Consider the following 24,472-nt stretch of genomic DNA (forward strand, 5'->3'; position numbering starts at 1 on the left):
CTCCTCCCTCTGCTCTCGTCATTGTGTGTTGCGCAGTAAGGGACACACACACACACACACACACACACACACACACACACACACACACACACACACACACACACACACACACACAAGTGAAATGTCATGTCCTCCCTGCTGGCTATAAGAGCAGGCAGAGTGACTGGATGAGATTTCACTGTCTCATGTTAGGAGAGGAGAAGAAAGAAAGGAGAGGAGAGGAGAGGAGAGGAGAGGAGAGGAGAGGGCGACAGAACACCCCCTGCACTGGGAAAACATCCAGAAACACTTCCTGTCACTGCCTCTGTTATCTGTCACAGTCAATGCAAGGAAACAACAAATACAAAAAAAATCCATAGTCTATATTCACGCAAAGACAAAGACAGTTGACACGTTTTCCACTGCACCATCCAATGCCACATCTTTCTGCTGTATGCTGTTCTCAGAGTAAACTGCACTGTTTGACTTAACCTAACATTTACATATTTAAATCATCTGAGGTTATTTCACTCATATTTCTAACTATTGCTAATATGTAACAATTTGAACACTGTGTAAAATTAGCATCACAACACCCAAAGAGCCCAAGGATGTTTTTTAAGATAACGAAGTGTCCAACCCCCAAAAATATTCCATTTATAACGATGTAAAACTGACAAAAGCAGTAAATCCCTTGAAAGAGCTGGAATCAGCAGTGACTTAGATGATTAAGGATTATTTAACCAATCATGTCATTAAATATGTGCTTCTTTTAATTTAATATATAATTAGGTAACATAATTAACACCTCTTTTTACTTTAACCACAACAGTACAAGAAACTAGACTTCGCTTTTCATGCAGCTTGGCTGTCCTCAATAAAAAGCCTATGAAATATGGATCAAATAAATTATGCGCACACGCACGCACGCACACACACACACACACACACACACACACACACACACACACACGTTTATGTTGTGTTTAACAATGACCCCCTGGGGAGACGATGATGTGTGACAGCTGCTGCCTGCTCATATTGATTAAACGACAGCCCGGATCATTTACCGATTTAGCGACTTGACGGAGCCCAAACGTGACACAGCCCTCAGGGAGGTTTCAGGACTGTTAGCCCGGACAGGCTGCTGCTTTACTGTGAACATCACCTCTATCCCACTGTGGCCCCACAGGGCACGCATTCAATTACACTGTTCATTTCATGATGTCAGGACAGTCAATACAATAACTTGTATGCAAGTGCCAACTGCAGATTAAGTCATTCTGACACAGTCATGTACTTATTAAAAATGTGAGTCAAATGAGTATTAACCAAATAAATGAAACACTATTATTTTCAGGCATCAGTCCTACGAGTCATATCAAGCATATCTCAACAACAACCACAACTACCATGTTGGAAAAGCAGTTTTTCCTGCTAAATATATTTGGACATAAAGAGTAAACCTGTCAACAGCCTGAATTATAACATAAAAAATATCAACACACAACAGAGGGGAATATGACACAAAGCACATCTGCACTGGTATAAAATACAGAACAAGGTGATACAATAAAAAAACTGAATAAAACAAACTCAACAATGTATCTGAAGGAAATGAAACAAATACAGCAGGATATTTAAAAAATATATAAATAAGAGAACAGAAAACAGTTCGGTAAAGGTTGTAAAATGGACTGAATATAGGAGGAAAAAGAAGCAAGAATAACAAGAGCCACAGGTTAATGATTCCTGCTCAAATAAAAGATTTTATCCAATACAGAAAATTGTGTTGAAAATGTTAGAGAATAAGAAGCACATTCAAAGCTGTGCTCACAAACTTTTTGAATCATTTTAATGAGGAGATGAGAAATGTACATTTCAAAAAGGAAAACAGGAAATTTGCTTTGGAGCTTTTTGTCCCAACTTTATCAGCATATTGGGTGTCGCTTTCTGGCTGACGGAGATGAACATTTCTAAAAAAATTCTATTAGCTGCCTACATTTTAAAAGCTAAAAGTTTTTATTCTATTGGAGGTAGAATTGGTTTGTACACTGTCAGTCAAAAATAGATGAGGACTAATGTTTTATAGATCAGGACAGGATGGTCAAGACAAGATAAAACTGGACTTAACTAGACATGGCAACAGAAGCCAGGACAGGACGGGACAGGAATGTATACTGTATGATAGATGAAGAGGGGACATAATTGAACAGTCAGGAGAGGTCTGGCAGGACAGGGCACAGAGGGACAAGGAAAAAAAAAATTGGCAGGATGGGGCATACAACATAGGGCATGATGGACTCAATCAGGACAGGATGTCAGAGGACAAGACAGAATAAAATGGAACTGACAGGCCAGGACATTACAGGACAGCAGGATGGACAAGACAAGAAAAAGAAAGTCCAGGCCTTTCCACTTCAGTATTATGTCCCTTTGTGTGTGGCTGTACTGGGACAGACGGGACACTTGGCAACATTAACTGCTGCCGACTGTCTCAGGATTGAGGGTTTTGGCTCGTACTGCGTGCGGAGGATGTGTGGCCTTGGGAACGAGCCAGGTGAAGCTGTTGAGCACAGATTAAAGCAGAGATGGATCAATTGCTTCAGTCTTCAGGGCTGGTGAGTGACAGCTAGCCCGGGGACACAAACATGGAGTTTATTGATTTTGAGTCTTTTTCTGTCAGATCTCTCAGAGTTGCTCTCCTCAAGGCTCCTGCATCTGGTTGAACACCTACAGTTTTACATACAGTATACGCAGTGACGATGATGATGGACCTCCTTCAACTGATTCTCACACAGATTCTCACACACACCCTCAGTAGAGTTTGACAGGACTCATGGTGTGTGTGAATCTTAAAGAACCCCCTGGCCTTGTTTCCTAACAGGCCCACAGGATATTATCAGCATGGAGGGAAGTGTCTATGGCTCTGAGGAAAGCTATTAACCATAAAAATGACTAGTTTAAGGCTTGGGAAGAACTGTAGCATTAAAAAAAAGTGTATCTCAAGATGACCACAGATAAAACAACCACCATAGTGAGAACTTTGTAAAATCCTGTCTAAGAGTATTTACATAAATCTGTTCCTCCAGCATTAGGTCACGGATTGTTTTTCATTGTCTCATTAATACATGAAACAACAAGCTCTCACCAGCTCAGCCTCTAGCATTTGTTTACATGGGACGAATGTAAAAACTACAACTTATCGAACAGTGTCCATGCAAGAAGCAAACAGGACTTCTCCTTCCAAATCCCCAGATGCACAAATACTCCCTACTCTGCAACTTTGTTGTGAGCTAACAGCAGAGCAGACACAGTGTGCATTGAGTGAAAGTTTAATAAACACTGTATGAAGAGAAGTCTAACGTAAAATATATTATCTCTGAACAAACAAACACAAAAAGGCTCAGTGTGGCAGTGGGAGATGGGAGGGGAAGCCTGTTTTGGGAGCAGTGCCCTAATAAGGCTAAATACCAGACTGTGAATAATCTCCCAGTAAACTGTCTACTCATGAAAACCACAGAGATGCAACAGCAGCAACTCTCGCTTTCTGCCTGGCTGCCCTCTCTCTCTCCCTCTCTCTACTCTCTCTCTGTCCACACCGTTCTCTCTCCCTCTCTTCTTTCTTTACTTTCTTGCTCCTGCTCTCTTCCTCGTCCTCACCCTCCTCCTCCTCGTCTCGTCTCAGTAAGTAGGATAAGGCTTGGAGAGCTCTGTCGTCGTGGTAACTGCCAGAAGTATTCAGTTTGAAGTTTGAGGAGGTCAGTTTGCAGGTCACACCAACTCCCCCTCAACACGCACACACACACACAGAGGACCTGAGAGAGCAGGGGTGTTAAGGGGACCCCGTATGGGCCTAGGCCCTTATACATGAGGGGATGGGGAGGGGGAGTAGATGTTTTTGGAGGGGCAAAGGCCACTACAAAGCCTGCATCTAAAACAGTCGTTGCACCAGAACTTTTTCAATTTCTGGGACTGAAATTAAGCTGATTATGAGCAATATCTGACTTGAATTTACTTACTTATAATTGGATTTTTTGCAGTTCAGTTGCTCGGATGTTCATTTCCATTTCTTTAATATGATGATCAGCAAACCTACACCCTGGTGACTACTGCTTTTATGCTCACGTTCAAAGTATCCATATGGGAAAACAAGAAAACCTCAAGAAAGCAAAACAAATGAATCCTAAATGCTCTTTTTAAAGTAAAAGTTAATTTTACTTTAACTTTCCTCAAAAGTACTTTACATGTGCTGTTTTCCTTACAAGCAGTAGCTGAAGTATTTAGATCTTTTATGCAAGTAAAGGTAGAAATAAAACTGTGAAAGTACTTTTAAGCAAAAGTCTTGCATTTAAAGTTTTACATATGAAAAACTGCAGCAACGTCAACAAAAGTACTACATCTTTTAGCTCATAATAATATTGTGGTATCATTATGTTAAGTAGTATTTTAGCATTTCTAACTCTGTAGTAAATATCACATACAAACATAAACTGAAAAATACACAAGTGCAAGTAAGTGTAAAGTAATTAAGTCCAAAACAAGTAGAGTTATGCTTTCCGGAAGTAAACGCCACAGAAATTGGTACCGGACCAGCGCTCTACAGACAAACCAAAAAACAAAAACATTAATTCTGGCCCAGCTAAGGTCCAACGGTCACCAAACTTTTTGTGCTGCTGTCAATGAAACTTTGTTGTTGCCTTGAATATGGGCCAAACTCTCCCTGCGCACATAAACAACTCTGGTTGTGTGCAGACTCACATGGACACCTAGAACAAGACTCCCAGCTTTGGGAAGCAGTTTCAGCCCATTGGTCCCAGACAACTGCTGCACAACCAGTAAACACAGAAGTCCTCCACTGCCACCACACTGCCACTGCAGGTGCAGCCCCCTCAGCCCTGAACGCTGGAAAACACAACTGAGCAGGCAGGTTGGAAAACTAAACTCATGCCTGTGAAACAAGTGGCTACTGGAACTTTCTCCTGTGCTGCAAATACAGCAACTTTACAAAGTTTTCTGGTATTTTCTAATGCCAGTGTCAAATCCTCTTTGAGGTTTCTGATCTTCTAGCACCAATACTTTAAAAATGACAGTTTTAAAGGCGGCAACAATGCTGTGCAAGTTAATCAACAGGGAAAAATAAAAACATTTAGTACACATTTCTTTCTGTCCTTAACTTCATATCTCTTAGTTTTCGCTCTTCGTCTCTATCCTGGGTGGTTTCTGATGTAAATGTTTTCAGTCAGTTGGGGGGGGGGGGTGAGTGTCAGCAGGTGGTCCACCAAATCCACTGTAACCCCCAGCAACCTCTGTCCAGCCAATCCCAATGCTGCTCGGCCCGCCACTCTGCTTAGTTAGCCCTGACAGGACTCTGAGTGTGTGTGTGTACTTGCGTGGCTATACATTATAAGGACCATTTAGTGTTTTATACCAGGAGTGTTAGGATATTTAGGCTGGTCCCTGCTTTAAGACTTGGTGTTAGGGTCAGGTTGGAATTATGTTTAGGTTAACGTTAGGGTTAGATTAGGGTTGGAGTTTGGCATTTAGTTGTGATGGTTAAAGTGAGGATAAGGGCTAATTGCAAATGCATTATGTCTTTGCAAATATAGTTGTATAGGTGTGTGTAAGTGTGTAATTAGCTGAGAAGCAGCAATCAGAGGAAGGGTGTGCACTTGGAGTGGTCATTAGAAGTTTTTTGAGTTTTCAGCTGAAAATGGCTGTGAGCATCAAGAGAGCATGGAGCATGGATGCAGTGTGTGCACGTCCGTGTAAGCTCACCACTACAGCACCATCATTTCTTTTTTCAGGAATTGTTCACTCTCTAGCTGCAATTTTATCATTATGATCTATTATCATTTATTTTTTCTAGCAACTCAATTCAAAGATTACAGGCAAATTTTCAGCACGAGGTTTTCTGGGAAATAGTCACTTCCTGAGGTATTGGATAGTATATAAATATTTCCACTTTATTACAAGCCAGTGAATAGCCTAACTAACTAATGTCACTGATGATACATCATTCAATAGGATCACATTACATATGTAGACAATTTCGTGTCAATTGCATAGTTATTTCTGTTTCACATCCTAATGATTTTTGTCTTAATGTTCTGAAACATTATGAATGTTAAGCCTAGGGTCCCTAAAAGAAACATTAAAAAAAAATTCCTAGCAGATTTGATTAAACTTTAAAATGTATGTTAGTTCATCATTATATTGTGACAAATTTGTAGTGGATTAAGATTTTTAACTTGGCTACATCGTGTGAATGAGTTGACAACTATGAATCTGATACAAGCCTTTTTACTTTAATTTGTATGACTCACCTTCTGGCACCACACTAGACCGGTGCACATCTGTCAAGTGACTGTTTCACTGATTTATTGTAAATTATTCTTTCATCTCATTGGTCCTTCAAATACGGCCCCCCGCCAATCATATTCTCAAATCTTTACAGAGCTTCAGCCATTTCTGCCTACAAACACATCCTATCTTTTTTTCTTTTCCCTCATTGTGTGAGTGATATGGTCAGAATGATGGCGATCAACTAGAGAGTTTTTTTTTAACGTTTGCGCATATATGTACGAGAGAGTGAGAGAGGCAGTGGATGGATGGTGCAAATGTCTGGGCTATCATCAGCTTTGATTGGCTTTGAGTGGCTCTGAGTGCTGGGTCCATCCCAGCCGCTCTCCTGGGTCCTTAGGAGCAGTGGGTTGTGTGTGTCTGCATGCTGCTCAATCCTTTTGTGTACTTCTGTGTTTCTGTGTGTGTCTCAGGATTTCTCTGTGCAGATACGTCTCAGTATGACCATATTAAGTCCCTGCATGCAATACAAACCGCAAAACCATAGCAGGGCATCAGGGAGGCTGGGTAGTTTTAGAAACTACAATTCTGCCACAGAACGCAGGTTTTAAACTGGGTCAGGAAGTAATTGCCCTAAGAGTATCCTTCAGCAAGACATAGCTCCAATTCATCAAAAATGTAATACTATATTTGTACAACTAACATACTATACACAGTTTATCTGGCTCCATGTTTCATCCCCTCTATGTCACCTCTATACTGTGAGTAAAACACAATGCCGCTGAGCAGCCTCATTTTCCTCCTCTAAAGCATTTTTTTCCAGTGAGCACTAAAAGTGATTCTACTGCTCTGTGAAAATTGATGACCAACCTTGTTCCTGTGTTTGAAACAATCCAATAAATAAATAAATAAAAATACAGTAATGAGAAAAAACACCTCCTTTAAGCTTGAGAGGAAGTGTCGTCAACCCGATTACAAGATTCCTCCCACCCCTCTCTGAGTTTCATGCATACCAAAGACAGCACTGGCGGGAAGAGAAAGGCTCCCAGTTAATGTTTAACAAGGCTGTGTAAAGACAGAGTCAGATAGCTGAGCTTATTAGCAAATAAACCTGTGTGTGTGGGACAACAATTGGTTTAATGGCTGACACGTATGAACATACTGTGGCTCTGAAGAGGCAGCCAAACTGAATATGTATAAAACATGCAAATATAATGTGACTGAAAATACAAATTCTCTGAACTTTTCAATGTGCTACATGGGGCCATGCTTGTAGTAGAAACGTAACTGTGATGAAATAAATGTAAATTTGTAATCAGTTATATTATATTCACAAAAATGACATATATTCTCAAAAATGATATATAAAATAGAAGACTAGTCTTTAGAAATGGCCTAAAAAGCACCACGAAGTTTAAGATAGTGTAAGATGTAATTTGATAAGACAATGTGTCACTGCATCATAAAACTTTATCAACAGGTGGAAAACTGTCAAATGTGTATTTAAAAAAGGACATTTTTCAAATGAAGTTCCTGCAGGAGGCTAATTATAGCTACAGATGGTCATATTTTATCCCTTGTTAGGTGTATGTGCAAACATTCACACATGGATGTATGATGTGCATGTGTGTTTAAAAAGAGAAAGCACTTTTTTTGGCCAAGTTGGCATAACTTGTACTGTGGGTATGTGTTAGGGTGTGTGTGCATGTGTGTTGGTGTTTTGTATAGAAAGTGCTGTGTGCAGTAGAATGGGGGATTTGGTGCCATCAGCACAGTGATGTCAGCACACAGAGACAAACAAAGCCAGAACCCAAACCCTCTCCCAACTACCCACAATCCCCCTGGACACTGTAGGGGGCCCTGCCTAGGGGCCCATTGCTATTAACACACACACAGACTGACAAGCTGTCTCTCACACACAGATGCACAGAAATGAACAGATATGCACAGTGAGTAAAAACATGCAAGGTGGCGTCCACTCAAACTCCCATCTGCGCATGCGATGTAGGAGCTACACATCCTCTCTAGTGTGTAACAGCGTTTGTACACTCATTTATTTCACACCTCTGATCAATGGCAATACATTTTCACTCATATTCCCTTACTCTGAGCTAAACTAGGATTTGAAAAGCCCATCTGTAAAATAAATTGCTTTCATGGAAAGATAAATGAACTATTATGAACTTTTAGGAAATTAAAACCAAAATATAGAAGAAGTAAACCCAACTGTAAAATGTAGTTTGAAGGTTAACTTTTTGAAAAACTAAACCGACTGTAAGAAAAAGTATTTTTCAGGAAAGTGAAAACCAACTATTAAATCCTTTTTAAAACCTAAAAATTAATTTATAAAATTAAACCTAAATGTAAAACAGCTGGAAGCTTCACTTTAGGAAACTAAAGAAATGCTGTGTAGGAAAGTAAAACCTACTCTAAAAGTATTTAAAGTATTAAGGAAATATTTAAATTAAATAACTATGTATTGCTCCTGCTTGCTGCAGGAAGACAAAACCAAGCATAAATACTTCAAACTAGCTGTTCAGTAGTCTTTTAGAAATGCAAATTTGGAAAGAAATCATTAATGAATTCAGCCGGTGTCAGTGTAACAGCAGTGAGTGAGCAGTGAAATCAGAAACACACCTCTGTTTGCTTTGGCCTGGCCCTCTGCCACATTGCAACAGCCTCGGCCACATGCCTTGCAAATGGACGATGACATTACTGTGACTGTACTGGTGGTGGAGTTTACATGAATATGAATACACTGTGACTGCACTTAGACATTAACATAGATATGACAATGTAACAAAGACTGTTAGATGGAATATTTAGATTAAGAACCAAGGAAGGCAGATACTGATAAGGGCAGACAACCCAAGAGATGCTCGAGACAACAAAATATGTGCAGCTATAAATATTTTATTTGGTAGAACCTGTTCTCCAGATTCTCCACTGTCATTCTCACTACTTCCATCACTGCTGGACTTGGTATGTAACAGTTTCCTATACATTTTCTACTGGCTTGGCACTGAAGTTACCTCACTGTACTCAAATTATTGAATTCAGCTGCTAACTGCCATTGGATGTTTATATCCATCCCTTACCAATATGCTTCATACACCATGTTTAAAATATGCAAAATCACTCAATCAGTTGTCAGTTGAAATTTAACATTATAGTTTCTACTCCAGTAACTACAGAATAAAACAATCCAAGTCTCAGGGCAGAATTAAAGATGTTGAAGTCAAGATCATAACTAAGCATGTAATTTATGTTCTGTCCTGTCTTAAACCAACAATAAAATCTTCCTTTTTAAACTAGAAATACACTATTCCCTAAAACTTAACCAGCCTTTCCAAATTAAAACAACAATATAAATGCTATGTGTGGATATTAAGGACATTTTCAGAACTGCTGGCTTCTAACATACAAAAGACCATCGTTTCATGTAAAATGAGCTTTTGCCATCAACATCCTGTCTGGCAGGTTGGCTAAACAATAAATACAGCACTAACATATGAATAAATAAAAATCTAATGTCCGTTGTCTAAAGATCTTTATGTCAGAAAGTAGTGTCCAGTCACACCATGCCAGCTGGACAGTGTGACTATGTAAAAAAACTGAAAGGCTTTTTAGTTTAATGTCGCTATCTTCTAGCTGAACTATTACACAACAATTAGCAACTGTTGCTGTTTGTCTCTGCTCTTTAAAAGCCCTTCTGTCCAAAACAGTATGGGCCACACTAGGGCTGCTTGTGCTTGTGCGTGTGTGTGTTACTTTTTTGGCCAGTGTGATCAGAGTAACTGGGTGTACTGAACCCAAACAGGTCCTCATTGTGCTGGAGGAGGAAGAACCGGGTCGTACTGGAGGGGGTGGGGGGGCATACTGTTTGTTTGTATGTATGCATGTGTACAATTGCTGCTGGTAAGGGGGCAGGGTTTTATCTGTGTTCTACCCTCATCTCTCCTCCAAATCCTCTTCTTGTGGGAGTGTGTGCTGGGAGTGTGTGAGTGTGTGTGTGTGTGTGTGTGTGTGTGTGTGTGTGTGTGTTGGGGGGGTCTACAATAGCTTCCTTTGACCCGTATAATGTGGGAGCTCTTCATATTCAGATAGCTGCTAGTAGATTTGCTGCTACATTAGCTTTAGCCAAACTTCACAACAGCTAAACACAATACCAAAGAATCAACTTTAACTATCTGCAACTAAAGTTTACTGCAGAGCGTCAGCAGGAGAAGAAAAACGCTTTCTGGTCTGAAGTATAGCTGCGTGTTGCCTGGTAACACAACTTTCTATCTGGCAGAACTGGGAACTGTTGTGGGTGTGCAAGGATTCACTGTGAACTATGACCTTTTAGTCTCAGCAGCTTTTCACCAAGGCTGAGTGTTTCATTAATCCTCTTCCTATGAATTCATCCACATTAGTTCCACTAAATACACTCAGTAGATCATTGTGTGGCCATTTTTGGCTGTTTCTGTACAGCTTCTACAGGTAGCAATTTTACTTTCCTGTGACTGCTGCTTTGGTCCAGATCTTCACCTAAATACTCCAAACTAATCAGAAAAAATGAAAGCAATATTTCCTTTGTGAATTGTGATTTCCACTCTCTGATGCTGAGAATGAGAAACAGTGAATGATGTCAACTACACTGTACAAAAATGTCACAGATGATGATATTTAACTGATTTTTTTTTTTTTTTCCAGTGACACAAGAGAGTGATGATACGATCATGATGCCAAAACACTGAAGGAACCGGATGGCACAGGGGAAGTGGTAGGTTTAGGGAACACACCCAAACACACACACACACACACACGAACAAACACACACAGTGAATCCCATAGAGAGACAGCGATGCCCTGGAGGGTGCCAGTCATGCCCAGCTTCCGCTGCGCTCCAAATTGAGCGTGGCACAGTGCATGAAGTCAGCCGTCTGGAAGAGAGCCAAGCATTGTTCCTCCAAGCAGCTGGATGGTAATTACTATAAAGAGAGAGAGCGAGAGAGAGGGGCTCTGCCACCTCACTATGGCCACTTCAGTTTCCTCTCCTGGTGCATCTACTGTATATGTAGGAAACTATGGTTTAACAAAGCTGAGGCTCCCATAAATCCACAAACTCTCCACCACATTTTTTTTTAAAATTTGTGTTAATACCTACTTTGTTTAAAAAAAAGCAAATATCAAAAATATCATGGAACGCTGTGCAACCAGAGGGAGTAATTCTACCTAAACAATATATCACAATAGTAATCAAGAAATTCAGATACAAAAAATGTGCAGTGTACAAATAGGTAACTGAAACAATCAAATGTAGTCTGACGAGAAGAAAACTCCTAACTCAAGAACCACTTACTGTTTTTTTCTAGGCTTTCAACTGTGTCAAGTTACTTAAGCAAACTGGAGCATTAAACAAAAAAAGCAGCTTGGCCAGCGTTTGTTTTGACCCCTGGAACAACCTGAGCGCTGGCCTGGTCCGATACATGACATAAGAAGCAGAACAAGTTCACATACGATAAGCAGGTAAGTGAGTGATTCACAATGTCACCAGAGATAAATGCAATTCATGAACAAAAGGAACACATTATGAACTAATTATCCACCGCTGATATCACTACACAAGTCTTTTTCTTAAGGAACTCATTGTAAACTCACTGCAGTTTACAACATACCTACAACTGTACTTTCACTGAGTTTAATCGTCCCCTGCATCTCTACATACATACTTCGGCATGTTTTGTAATTCTGAGCATGTGTTGTGTACATATGTGTACATCTGATAACAAAAGCAAGACAGACATATAGTGGGACCAATGATGCTGAAGAAAGATAGTAGAGAGAGTGAGAGAGGGCTGTGACCATGCAGGCCTGAGGAATGTGTCAACTCGCTGTCAACTATGTGCTGCTTTGTCATGAGACCACAGAACAGTGGAAACACGTAAAGTCGCCTTTCTCACACCTTCGACTCCTCCTGCTTAACTTCCTCCACCTCCCTCATCCCCCACCTCTTCTACACACACACACACACACACACACACACACGCACACGCGCACACAGTGGCAGCAGCAGCAGCCAGGCCAGTGCTAGTGCAGCTGTGACCAGAACAATAGCATTCCTCAGGTTTTAAACGCCTGGCACTTAGATTCCTAACAGTCAAATTCTTGGCGGGGAGAAGCTGGGGGTTGCTATAGGACGCCGAGAGCTGTAAGAAGCCTTGTAAGGAGACGTACAGCTGTAAAGCGCTGTGTGATTTGTGTTTTTTATGAGAGGGATGGATGGGCTCATGGGGGACAGGGGAAGCTCTGGATGTGACATTTCCAGCACTTCAATTTTAGTAGTTTAGCACAAGAGGCGTCCTGCTGCTTTGTTGGGGTATCATGTGTTGATAGAGGCACCTGTTGAGTCAACATGAGTGTCTTGTAATTTGTTTTTGGCACATGTAGTGTCGATGACTACACAGATGTGTTAAAAGTGGCAGGTTAGTTTTCACAGTGTTAAATTGGGTGTTAAAGGAAACAAACAAGGATACGTTGTGTATAGATGAGTGTATTGGAGAGTCTTCTAACTAATTATTAGTTTGATCTTCAGAGAAACAAACACAACATAATATCAGTCACACTAAAATATTTAAACTTCCCTATTCCAGATTTTAGTAGTTAATTTCTTACAGGAAACAGTCGTGTATATTTCTTTTTGCTATTTTAAGCCTGTCAAAAAAATTCTTGTTCTGCTCAAATGGCCTTATTTTATTAATCTGTTTCTACTGAAACTGTCTTTACTTTGCCCGAGAAAATGAGAAGCCCAAATGCTGTGTGCCACACATCACGTGTGCTTCCTCTGGTGGCTTCAGTTCACACAGCACTGAGCTGCTCAACTATCAGTCCATCTGAAATAACCCCAAAAATAACGATTCTCTCATTAACCACGCCTGTTTCACAATTTAAATATAAATGAATCTAATTTAGAAAACCTCGGCCACGATGAAGGAGACTCATTTAGAGCCAATCTAAAATTAATGAGGGCATCTGGAGAGAGAGAGTGGAAAGGGGCCCTGTGTGGCTTAACAGATACGAGAGTTAACAAGCTACTGTACTTTAAACACTGGAAAATCCCCATTAATTTTAAAGTTAACGCACTACTGTACTCAGAAGGGTGGAAAAGAGCTTTAAAGTTAGTTTAAACACAACACAGCGACATCTCCACACTGACTCTTGGCCTCTAGCTGTTAAACCTCCTTTATATTGTCAAACACCAGCATTTATCAGTCACACATTATAATTTTCCAAATATTTTTAATACAGTGACATTTTAAATACGTCTGCAAGTCAATGCATGATTACGACCGTGTGACCTTAATGCTGTCACAGTTAAAATTCAATGTCCCGTATAGAATGACATGCTGAGATTGTTAGAGCAGGAGATGTAAACATTTTTGCAATAGCAGTGCACTCAGCATGCAAATAAACCTTTTGTCATTTACAAATGGTACAAAAAACCTTCTATGAACCATCCAATCATGCACAATGTTTTCAGGCTCAGACATTTTAAGAAAACTGAACATTTTTTTATAAAAATTTAAAAATAACACTCTAGCTACTCCTAGGCAATTGACAACACTACAGGTTTGTGTGTAGATCTATACACAACATGCCACTCCTAACATTTTTTCTCTCAGCAGCAGTTTGAGTGGTTCCAGCAAATGCTGGCCAGCTCCCACAGTGACTGTTTGGTTTTGCAGGTTTAATTCCCGATGGGTTTGGGTCCAGAGTGATTAGGCTGAGCCCTAAAGGCCAGCAGGCTTGTCAGGTGTCGCCACACATTAGCGTTGCCCTGCTCACACCCTGAGCCGACAGCATGGCGAGGGAGAGGGGCACGGAGAAACCGTGATCATACGTGGAGGATGAAGAGAGAGTTTAATTGTATTGTTCATATATTAAATAAGCTTTAAAAGGATGTTTTAGAGGGGACATGTCTGACGTTTAGGAAGGTATCCAATAGGTTAACAGTGGCGTTTAAAAGATTAAAAGACTATTGACAGTGTTTCATCTTATAGCTTTTGTCTTAAAAGAAACCAACATGGCTGACAAACAGATGATCATTTGACTGTAACAAACTCTATAAACAAAGCATCGCATGTCGCAAATTTATTCTATATTTATGTCATAAGCTACTGAAAAAGTCAAACCCACTGGGATGCTACTTTTTTTTTTTACCTATTTGAAGGTTGGGATGTTGCTGCTGGTGTTACAGGTTTAAATGATTTTAACCATTAAAATTACATCATCATCCAGAAAATTTAAAAAAAAAAAAAAAGTGTTTTGATTTTAAAAAAAAAACAAAAACAAAAAAAAAACAACCATAACCACTATCACATAGAGACAGACTATTCAGAGTCACCGATCAACCTAACCTGCATGTATTGGGACTATGGAGGGTGCCGGAGTAACCACATAGACAGGGGGAGAAGATGCAAACTCCACACAGAAAGGCCCCAGGGTCAAACAGGGTTTGACAGTGCTAACCACTGCACCACTGATTTAAATGATTTAGATAATTAAAGAAAACAAATATTCTGATAAAAATAGAAGAACATAAAAACATTTTAGCCTAATTCTCTGGATGTTATCTATTTCTGAGGTGGCCTTTTCTTTTCTGATGACTCTTCATTTCTGGCAGTAAAAGCAACACACTGATGGATGCCACCTCCACATTTTCTTTAACCTTTAACCCTAAAACCAGCAGTGTGACTACACAACTGACTTTTCCCTGCTGGATTCAAATAAACTTGCATTGTGTCTGTGCACAAACAACTTCCTGCATGCAGTCGTGCAGTGTGCTAATGGGGATGGGCACCAAAAAAAAAAAAACCTCTTCCTGCTTCTGACCCCCAACCCTATCCACACCCACCGCTTACACAGCATGGTGCAGCTATAGGTGGGGAGGTGGTGGTGGGATGATGGCGTTAGGCTTTAGTGTGTGTGTGTGTGTAGGCAGAGGAGATGATGTTGAGGTTTTAGAATTGGGGGGAAACTCATGTCCTGCTCTGAAGAAGCGGAGGAGTAATGTTTAGGAGGTGGAGATGAGGAGACCTGCTGAGAGGGCAGCCTATATACACTCCTCCTCCTTGCTATACCGCTCCCTCCATCACTCGCCTCTTTTCACCCTCCTCTCCCTTCCCCTCTGTGGGGGTAAAGTACATTACATGCTTGCTAATCAAACCTCTATTACAAGTTTGGAGGGAATGAAGCAAGACTCTCCAGCCTTCTCATTCTCACTTCAGTGTCTCCTTCAGCTAAACCATACTCTCTCTGAGAAATTGTTACATTCTCCTCAAAATACCTGAAATAATGTCAGAAATATTCTTGACAAACCAAAAACCAATAATACCCTGGATATTCATAAAAATAAAAAATAAACAACTTTGCTTCTTTCTTCACTCAAATCAAGATGTTTGCACTTGGCTCTCCCTGGCTGCCCTCTGCAGTGTAGCTGTGATACTAAGCCAGGTCTCTTTCACAGTGAATGGCAGCTGTCACTTTCCCAGTTGTAAAAATTAGTAAAAATTGTTTGTAAAACTGAATGAATGTGGCCATGCAGTAGTCACAAAGCGTTTATTGTAAACCTGAAATCATTTTCTCACTAGCTTGCATGGTTTCTCAGAATTGAACATCATTACCAGCTGAGTGTTTGCACAAACTCATTATAGTCAAACATCAGCATGGACTGACAGCCTTTGATTGGGCATTTTCTGTTTTCCTACTGGATCTTTAGTTAAAAGCCGCTCTAAGCTCAACTAACAGAAGCGCACATGCAATAGTGCACCAATTTGAACAAGCTGCAAAAGCCTCTTCAGAGCTCTGTGGTCTGATAACCATACAGGGGATCAGAGGATGCGGTCTGCACAGTACCACAGTACCACATACTCGATCTGCAGTACACAATATCTGCGCTTAGATATTGAAAGCATATGAATATGAAAGACAGCAGACACAGTCTTACAGGGGCAATAAACCATGCATCAAAGCAGTTTGATTATCATTACCAAGAGCACAAAGACACCTCTTCAAATATAAAGTCAGGTTTTGCCGTAAACACAGAGATCCTGTCATATGGGAGCAGCAAGTCCACTGAGTGGAAATGGTAATAAGTAACAGCTCATTATGTGCTGTAACATGGATGTGGGTCAATGAGTTGACCAAACCTAGTGACCTGGAGCTGTGTACAGGAGAGGAGGACTCAAGATGCATAAACTGCACAATAACTCAGCTGAAGGAAGAAATGAGCCATGTAGGATCAGAGGAAGGAGAGAAAGAGCGACAGAGCATCTGAGAGCATGGACTCTGAGCATCGTAGCTGCTGAGGAGAGAGAGTTTAGAGCGATGAACAGACATCACTTTTCCTCAAGTCAAAGAGCTTCAGTGGCTAAAATCCCACTGGGCACTAAGATAGATATATACACACACAGGTGATAGATCATGGATGTGACGGGGGGAGAAGAGAGAGTGAAAAGAAGGGATGGACAGATGAAAAGAAGGTGAAGCAGAGGAGAAGTAGGGAGGGAACAGGAGGGCAAGGGGGCACCCAGCGGGTGACAGAGGGGAGCAATAAAAAGCAACACAGTTCACTTACTCTTTGGACTTAGGGACTTAAGCTGGTATATGTCAAGAGGGAAACATTTTTAATTCTTCAACTTTATTGTCCGCAGACAGAAACCTGTCTTGTAGTCAGGTGGAATAATTTTATTGGAAGACTGATCATCAGTTGACTCTACCTAAAAATTATAGTCTGAGAAATAAAATAAAAATAAATAAAAATCATGTTATCAGATAATTTCATGTAATGTGTCAATTCAAAAGACCTTTTTGACATAGAAATGTGTCTAATATTTACTATTAAAATTATGGCAAAAATTTAAATGTGATATAGCTACTGATATATCATTTCTGTTGTTAAATAATTAAATAAAACTATAAATTCATCCATAGTTTACAAGTAGATAAACTTTTATGTGTTAATGTTTAATCTGTTATGTTTGCATTGTGTTATTTCAACAGGTATTCACATCCTGAGTTAAAAGATCACACACATACACAGTGAAGGATCATTATGTGTGAAATAGTGAAGCCATTTGTCAAAGACCACTAATGGCTGTACTAACGCTACTTTGAATTCGCAAAGGCCAAAACATACATATACCAGAATGAAATGCTTTTACTCTGAGAATGTCAGTAAGTGAGTTAACCTGTTCCTGTTTATTGGGGTTGAGGTGTTCAGCTTTGTTGACAAGGCTTTTTGAATAACCTGGAGAATCAATTTACATAAGAAAATTACAGTTTTCCAAGGCAGCAAATTCACCAACCCCAAAACACTGATGATCATGTAAGTAAATACCTCTGACTTCAATAACCTTACTGTAGAGGAAGGATGTGTTCTATAGCTGCATCAGTTTATGAGTTAGACTAAAAGAGGTGCAGTTTTACTGAAGTAATCATGGCCAGTGCACGTCTTTTAGTCCTGGGGCAGAAGCGAGGTGAGAGAAGGGAGGAAGTGAGTGATGGACAGCTAGAGGGAAGGAAAAAGAGAAGGGATGGAGGGATGGAGGTGTATAATGCAGCAGAAACTTCCCATGCTGGCCTCCCAGTGTGGCTACGTAATGAGGGCAAGGGACACAGACACACAGAGACAGAGACACACAGAGACAGAGACACACAGAGACAGAGACACACACACACACACACACACACACACACACACACAAGGCTGAGCATGGCCCCATGGCTGATTAGCAGCACACAAAGGCCCCAAACAGAAGTAGCAGAGGACACATAATGGGAGCAGGGCCTCAAGGCGTGGTTTACTTCTGCCCTGAGGGAGGGGGCGAGAGAGGTAGAGAGACAGGCAGAGAGGAAGCAAGAGAGAGGGTCCCACTGAGCTGGACAGGCAACTGAGGGGGGAGGGGGATTGCTGGGGTTAGACAAGTGACAGAAGCAAAGAGGAGTTTTGTTTTTATCCTGATAAAGACATGCTGGGTTTCTACTGAGTACTATTTGCAGGAACGGGAAATGTGGTGAATGGGTCAAAATCACGGCTGCTGGTTCCCATCCACCTGTTCCCAAGCACATTTCACATTAGGAAAGTCCAAACATAAAATAACTAATATCTGAAATACTTAAAAATAACTGCATCAATTTCTGAGTTAGAACATTTAGTAAATCAGTAAAAAGGTAAGTTAGTTAAGGTTGGCATTTTTCTGATTAAACAATGAAAGTACTGTGCAGGCTTTCCTGTTATTTTATTTCTGTTAGGGCAGGGAAGGCTACAGCTTGTTGCTCCCTGCTTTTATGACATGCCTGAACTCCAACCCCTAAAACCCTTGAAGTAAAAAAATAAACAGCACAAGTTTAACATCACATGGTGTGAAGCAGCAACAATGCCAGAGGCAGTAATTATGTAATTATACAATCTTGCTGAGCATGACGTTTGGGCAAAAACATGCTCTATGATTCATACTGTATCGGTTTATTCCTTTCAATTTAAAGGTTCCTTTGCACTCAGCCTCAATAGAGCTGACAGCCAGGTCAGAATTGAGGTGAAACCCTAGGTAATCTGTCAAAATGGTGTTTCTGACCATCATGTGAGACCATCAACAGCTGATTTCAAGTTCAAGCTACCAAAGACAGCCTGCGTCGCACTGTGTTGAATTGCAGGACTGTATTCTTACAACACGGCTGCTCTGACCCATGTTTACAAAGCAATCATTTAGAATAAGACCTGGAATTAAGATGAATACAGTAAGGAGCCACAATACTCCTGCTCCTAAAAGACAAACACTATTTACTCTCACTTTGTCACAGTGGCACACATGCTCTCCTCTCTTCTCTTCTGGGTTGCAGCGAGGTCACAGTCCTCCTTTTTGGGTTTTTCTGAAGCACAAACAGCTGCTAAAGATGCGGCCAAAAGCCATTCACTGACTTGATCTTGGAAATGCGTTTCACACATGAATCCTTCAACATGGCTGAGGCTGTGTATTGTTTGGAGGAGGTTTTTCTTTTAAGTCTTTAAAATGATTTAAATAATTTAGCATCAACAGTGAAGCTTATTATATGTAAAGTTATTTGATAAATGCATTTTCAAGCACCAATGTTAAGCTATGATGACCACCAGCAGGAGTGCAGCCCGACACCCAGAATTTTTCAAATGACCACTGTCTTGAGTTATTGCTACTACAGGACTAGTTGAAAGCTCATCCAATTGGCTCTTTGCACAGATTACTATCTACACATTTCTACAGAGAACAAATATTATATGGCAACGACTAATGAACACGGCTTTCTTTTCACACAGGAACAGCAACTGCTGTAATCTCCGCTGTTCAATTAGCTGAACTGACAGGACACCACCTACACTTCATTAACAGAGGAGGAGGTATGGAATTAGCCTCTTTCTCTCACTCTCTGCCTCTTTCCTTTTCACTATCTCTCAATCCTCTTTCCTCGCGAAACATCTTAGCAGCAAGAAAAATTAAACTTCCAAATTAGTTTTTCTATATCAGTTAAAACACAATTTCCTTTTATTTTACCTTAAAATGAGGCTTTTGGTATATTTACTAAGACACGACAGAAAAATGTATAAATCCACAACAGAGAAAAGTATAAATCCACAAAGACAATCGAGCCTTTCCAGCCTCTTTTCCAATGACTATATACTATTGAACACAGTCTCACACACACATTAATGGTCCTCAGCAAGAGCAAGACTCCTGAAATAAGTCATGTAGTAACTGTATTTGATAAATCTCAGAGGCCAATCAGAGGAGCTGGCTACAATAAAATGATAAAATATAGACAATTATGACAAAAATCCCTGGCCTTTTATTCCCTCTAGAGGCCGTTCAAGCTTGAGCAATTTGACAAGATGCCAGACATTTTTTGCCTCCTCTTCGACAATTTGAATTACACCACAGCATCTGAAATACTTGTACCTGCAGCAGAAGACTGATTGCTGTTTCATATCTCTGTAGCCCCCAGATCTGTATTATGGGACATCTGTTCAGTAGTAACCTGCCCTTGTGGTGATAATAGACTGTTTGGGTCAAATTAGGTTGCCCAGCAAACAGAAGTGTAAGTGCTTCAAAGCCTGTTGATTACTTTTTAATTTGTGACCTCTGCTTCTTTTTGTATTGGAAATGGAAATTCAGTCTTTGGCTCTTGACAAATTAAATGTGACCCGTCATTTGGATTTTGGACACAGATAATCTGAATTTTTGAGGGGCACATTTCATGATTACTATGGTGACTACATGATTTAAGGCCTATACATACGTTGTGAGAAGCGAGAAATTTGTTCTCTCTCGTAGGGCTGCAATAAAGGATGACATCATTTTTTTCTCACAGCTCTGGTTTGGGAGTTCTCACAGCTTGTTCTCGACACAGTTTTTATTTAATCCAGCGCATTACGTTGAAGTTTGCACCACTGAGATTAACTTAAGGCTCTTTCAATGTACAGTCCCAGTCCACTTTTCTTTCTACCATCACATCTAAAACATCTAAACACTAATCTAGCAATGCTGTTTCAGGATATCAGGGTGTGTAACTTTTTTGTGTTCACCTGTTGTTGAGCAGTACAGGGTTTCTGTGTCAACTCTCTCATACATTATGTTCAGAATCAGACAATACATTTTGAGTGAACGTATCTTATTTGTTAATCATAAGTATGTTGATATTGAAAATATCAGAAAATTGTTAACAGACATGTTTGTTCTCCACCAAATGATCTGACTGTATAGTACAACAACCACTTGTAGTCACTACAGTATTAAACTTCTATGGTTGTGTTTAGGTACTCACAGTACGTGTAGGTACTCACAGTACGTGGCTAAGATTAGTGAAACATCATTTCATTTAACACAGAAAAGTTTACGCCGACTTAAGACCCGAGTCACTCTTACCACTCTATGCCCATTCACTCCACATTATGTTTCCTGAAGCTATGACATGAACTATGAATGGCTGCTTTGGACAAACTGCACAATAGGAAGGCTACAGTCCTACAGTAACCCTGGCTCACTAATGAGTAAATTTGGCAATCCAGCAGAACACCTCTTGTAACTGCTAAAGTGAAACTAAGGTCACATAAAGCTCCTTCCAAAATAAATATGAATTCAATACACAGCTTAAATGATGACGATGTTAGGTCATTAATGTTACCAAAACGTCTTGGTTCTGGATACCGAGACATCCAGAAGGAAGAATTAAAAAATTGAACTTAGCTCCATCTAAAGTTATGTTGTGAATTGGCTCATATGGTAACAATGAAAACACTCACTTCAATGTAGCAAAGTTGCCTATGGGAAGATCAATAAACAATAAATTACATATAAATTACAATAAACAATCACAGACCCACTTACAGAACTTGTATATTGTGTAATATAAAAATACACTTATCATAGTAGTAACAGCCAATCATACAGATGTGGGTTTTAAAACCTGTACTGTCAATCCTGTTTTTATGTACAGCTGGCAGTCAGATCAGGTAACATGATAGAAACCAAAGCCACTATTGTCACATTAGCTCTTTGAGGTACAGATGTGACTTCTTACACAGCTGTAGAAAAACCCCATTCCTCACTGTCTGTTCTGCTGGAGACAGGCATGACGGTGTGAGATCTGCACCACAAAGAGTTAAAAAAAAAAAAATCTGATCTTTTGGTTCCTTGCGAAAATGTAGCCAGTCTGTGTGTGTGTGTGTGTGTGTGTGTGTGTGTGTGTGTGTGTGTGTGTGTGTGTGTGTGTGTGTGTGTGTGTGTGTGTCTGCACTGTAGATGCTGCTGTGTAAAATAACATGGAAAAGGTGATTTTCCACTATAGTGTGGTTTCCACAGTGTGTTTCCCGGAGGCAGTGGCAGAGACATGATTGAATTTTCAGTGTGTGTGGGTGTGTGTGTCAGTGAATGTGTGTGAGGACACTGGTTTGACTGCGTTGCCTCAGTACTGCACCTCCACCAGGCTGTTATAGTATTTTTTCTATCATTGACTAAATTAAAACATTGATTAGTTTCCTGTAAGCAAAAAATAACTGCACGCCAATTAAAAAAAAGTTTTACAAATGCCTGTTTGTTTTACAGAAACACATCTTTTCCCTTATTCCTCAAAAGCAGACATCCTGTAGACTGGTTTTCATATTACAGCAGTTTGTCGGCACTAAAAGTGAGCGAGCAGAAGATCAAGTTATTGCATTCGCACACACCTCAGACTTGTCTTTCCGCCTGTCTCTCTCACATACAATAACCCTACTTCTTTCTGTCCCTGTAGGTGTTGCTGGTGGTGAAATGTCAAGCCAGTAAGAGTTCAAGAGAGGAAGAAGATGCTGACATGTCTCTCTCTCTCTCTCTCTCTCTCTCACACACACACACACACACACACACACACACACACAGAGCAGTAAATGAGAGTCTAGTGTCAGTAGTGTGAGCTATATCCAGGTGAAGCAAACTGAATTAAAGTGAATCAAGCTGAACCAGTCTGAACTGGAATGACCAGAGCTGAAGTGAAAAGAAGACTTCAGCTGGACAGGACACAGCTCTCTGAGGTTTTGGAAGAAGCCTTCAGGAAGAAGTCAAAGAATTGAAATGATACAGATAAAAACGTACTATCATTTACACCTGCTTCTATGGTGGTTCCCTTGCTAGATTTCCTATGCTCTCAATATATTGTGCATTTTACATTAATTATATAACATGAATTAAACCTAAAATCTCAACCATGGATTTATTAATCCTCCTGAGTGTGTATCATGTTTGTTTTCATGGATCATGTTCTTTATTATGATCAAAATGTACATAAAAAAAAAAACTGCTGTGCACTTCATTTCTGTTTCTTTGAATTTACAATTTTTGAGTATACTACTAATTAGGGCTGCAACAACTAATCAATAAAATCACTAAAATTTGATTATTAAAATAGTTGACAACAAACATACTTATCAATTAGGTAGGTCAACTGATACAGCTGTTTTCAACAGTGCATGCTGAGCAGTAAAGAGCAGCACCTTGTTCATCTCACTGAGCAGATGGGCGTCTGTTTTATCTGATGTCGGTCTACACTGACTCCACTGGCAAGACACCCATGTCACTCTTAACCTCAGCATTTTTTAGGCTTCATGTCTGTATTTCCCCTGGTGCATTTAGTGAATTTCTAAAGACATCTATACAGGACAGAAAGGTTTTTCTTTTTTTTTTAGCCACTGTCTGTCCTGCTGACAGAGAAAACTGCACAAACACACACACTATTCTGCTGACTGCGAACAGACAATTCAGACCTAGTGTGCAATTTATTTAAAAGATATTCTTGCATAAATTTCTTACATCCTTACATAGTCCAGTAATACAGTTGGAGTATTTGAAGGAAACCAGTTTTTAAGATTCATATCTTAACAATACAACGTTGAGTACAAACTTTTTTAAAAATATTTTTTGTAAACGTCTGGTTAATCAATTAACTGAAAACATAATCGACTGATTAATTGATTATTTAAATAGTCGTTCGTTGCAGCCCTACTACTAATTTGCATGAATTTATCCATGTCCATATACCTTAAGGAATAGTGTGGAATAAAAACTGTAGGACTTCAACCACAGAGTTACTATTTGGATTGTTTGACTTGTCTACCCATGGTCAGAAGAGTGCCCTCCAGCTTTTATAAATTATTAACTAATTTTTGGAGATGTGAAGTATTACATTTATTCTTCAATTCATATTTTGTGTGTGTGATTGTCAGTATTAATTTCCTCACCAACTTTCACACTAATATAATAAAGTTTCAGGATTTACTAATGTTGATTAGCATCATATGATAAACTATCTCCTACATATTCAGCAACAGCTACATATTCAGCTAAATTGATCATCAGCGAGCCTGACATAAGTTTGTTTAAAATATGTCATGAAAAACTGATCTCAAGATATTGAGTGATATGAACACAGGGTCTCCATTTAGTTTTTCTGAAAAGTTCAATCAACCGTTGATTTTTGATTCTGTATTTGATGGTAAAAATAAAGCATTATATATATATGTAATAAAGATGAATTGAACACAGCCATAGAAGAGTTCTGACAACATGTGTTTATTTCTATATAACTGGATTGTAAAAAATGTAAGTCTCAGTTTGGGTTCATCTTCAGACCCACCACTACACTCAAA

The 24,472-nt window shown here is 39.8% G+C and overlaps 1 long non-coding RNA gene across 2 annotated transcripts in view; it reads left to right on the forward strand.

Annotated features, from left to right (window-relative positions):
- LOC113140055 (uncharacterized) overlaps nucleotides 1-24,083 on the forward strand; it is a 68,774-nt gene extending 44,691 nt beyond the window's left edge. For both annotated transcript variants that reach the window (XR_003296618.1, XR_003296617.1), the window contains 4 exons: nucleotides 10,978-11,047; nucleotides 11,640-11,793; nucleotides 19,616-19,696; nucleotides 22,585-24,083. This is a non-coding gene — a long non-coding RNA (uncharacterized LOC113140055). The remainder of the gene's footprint in view (nucleotides 1-10,977; nucleotides 11,048-11,639; nucleotides 11,794-19,615; nucleotides 19,697-22,584) is intronic.
- Nucleotides 24,084-24,472: the final 389 nt, after the last annotated feature.

The sequence above is a fragment of the Mastacembelus armatus genome, chromosome 4, assembly GCF_900324485.2.
Source record: "Mastacembelus armatus chromosome 4, fMasArm1.2, whole genome shotgun sequence".
In the NCBI taxonomy this organism is placed as follows: domain Eukaryota; kingdom Metazoa; phylum Chordata; class Actinopteri; order Synbranchiformes; family Mastacembelidae; genus Mastacembelus; species Mastacembelus armatus.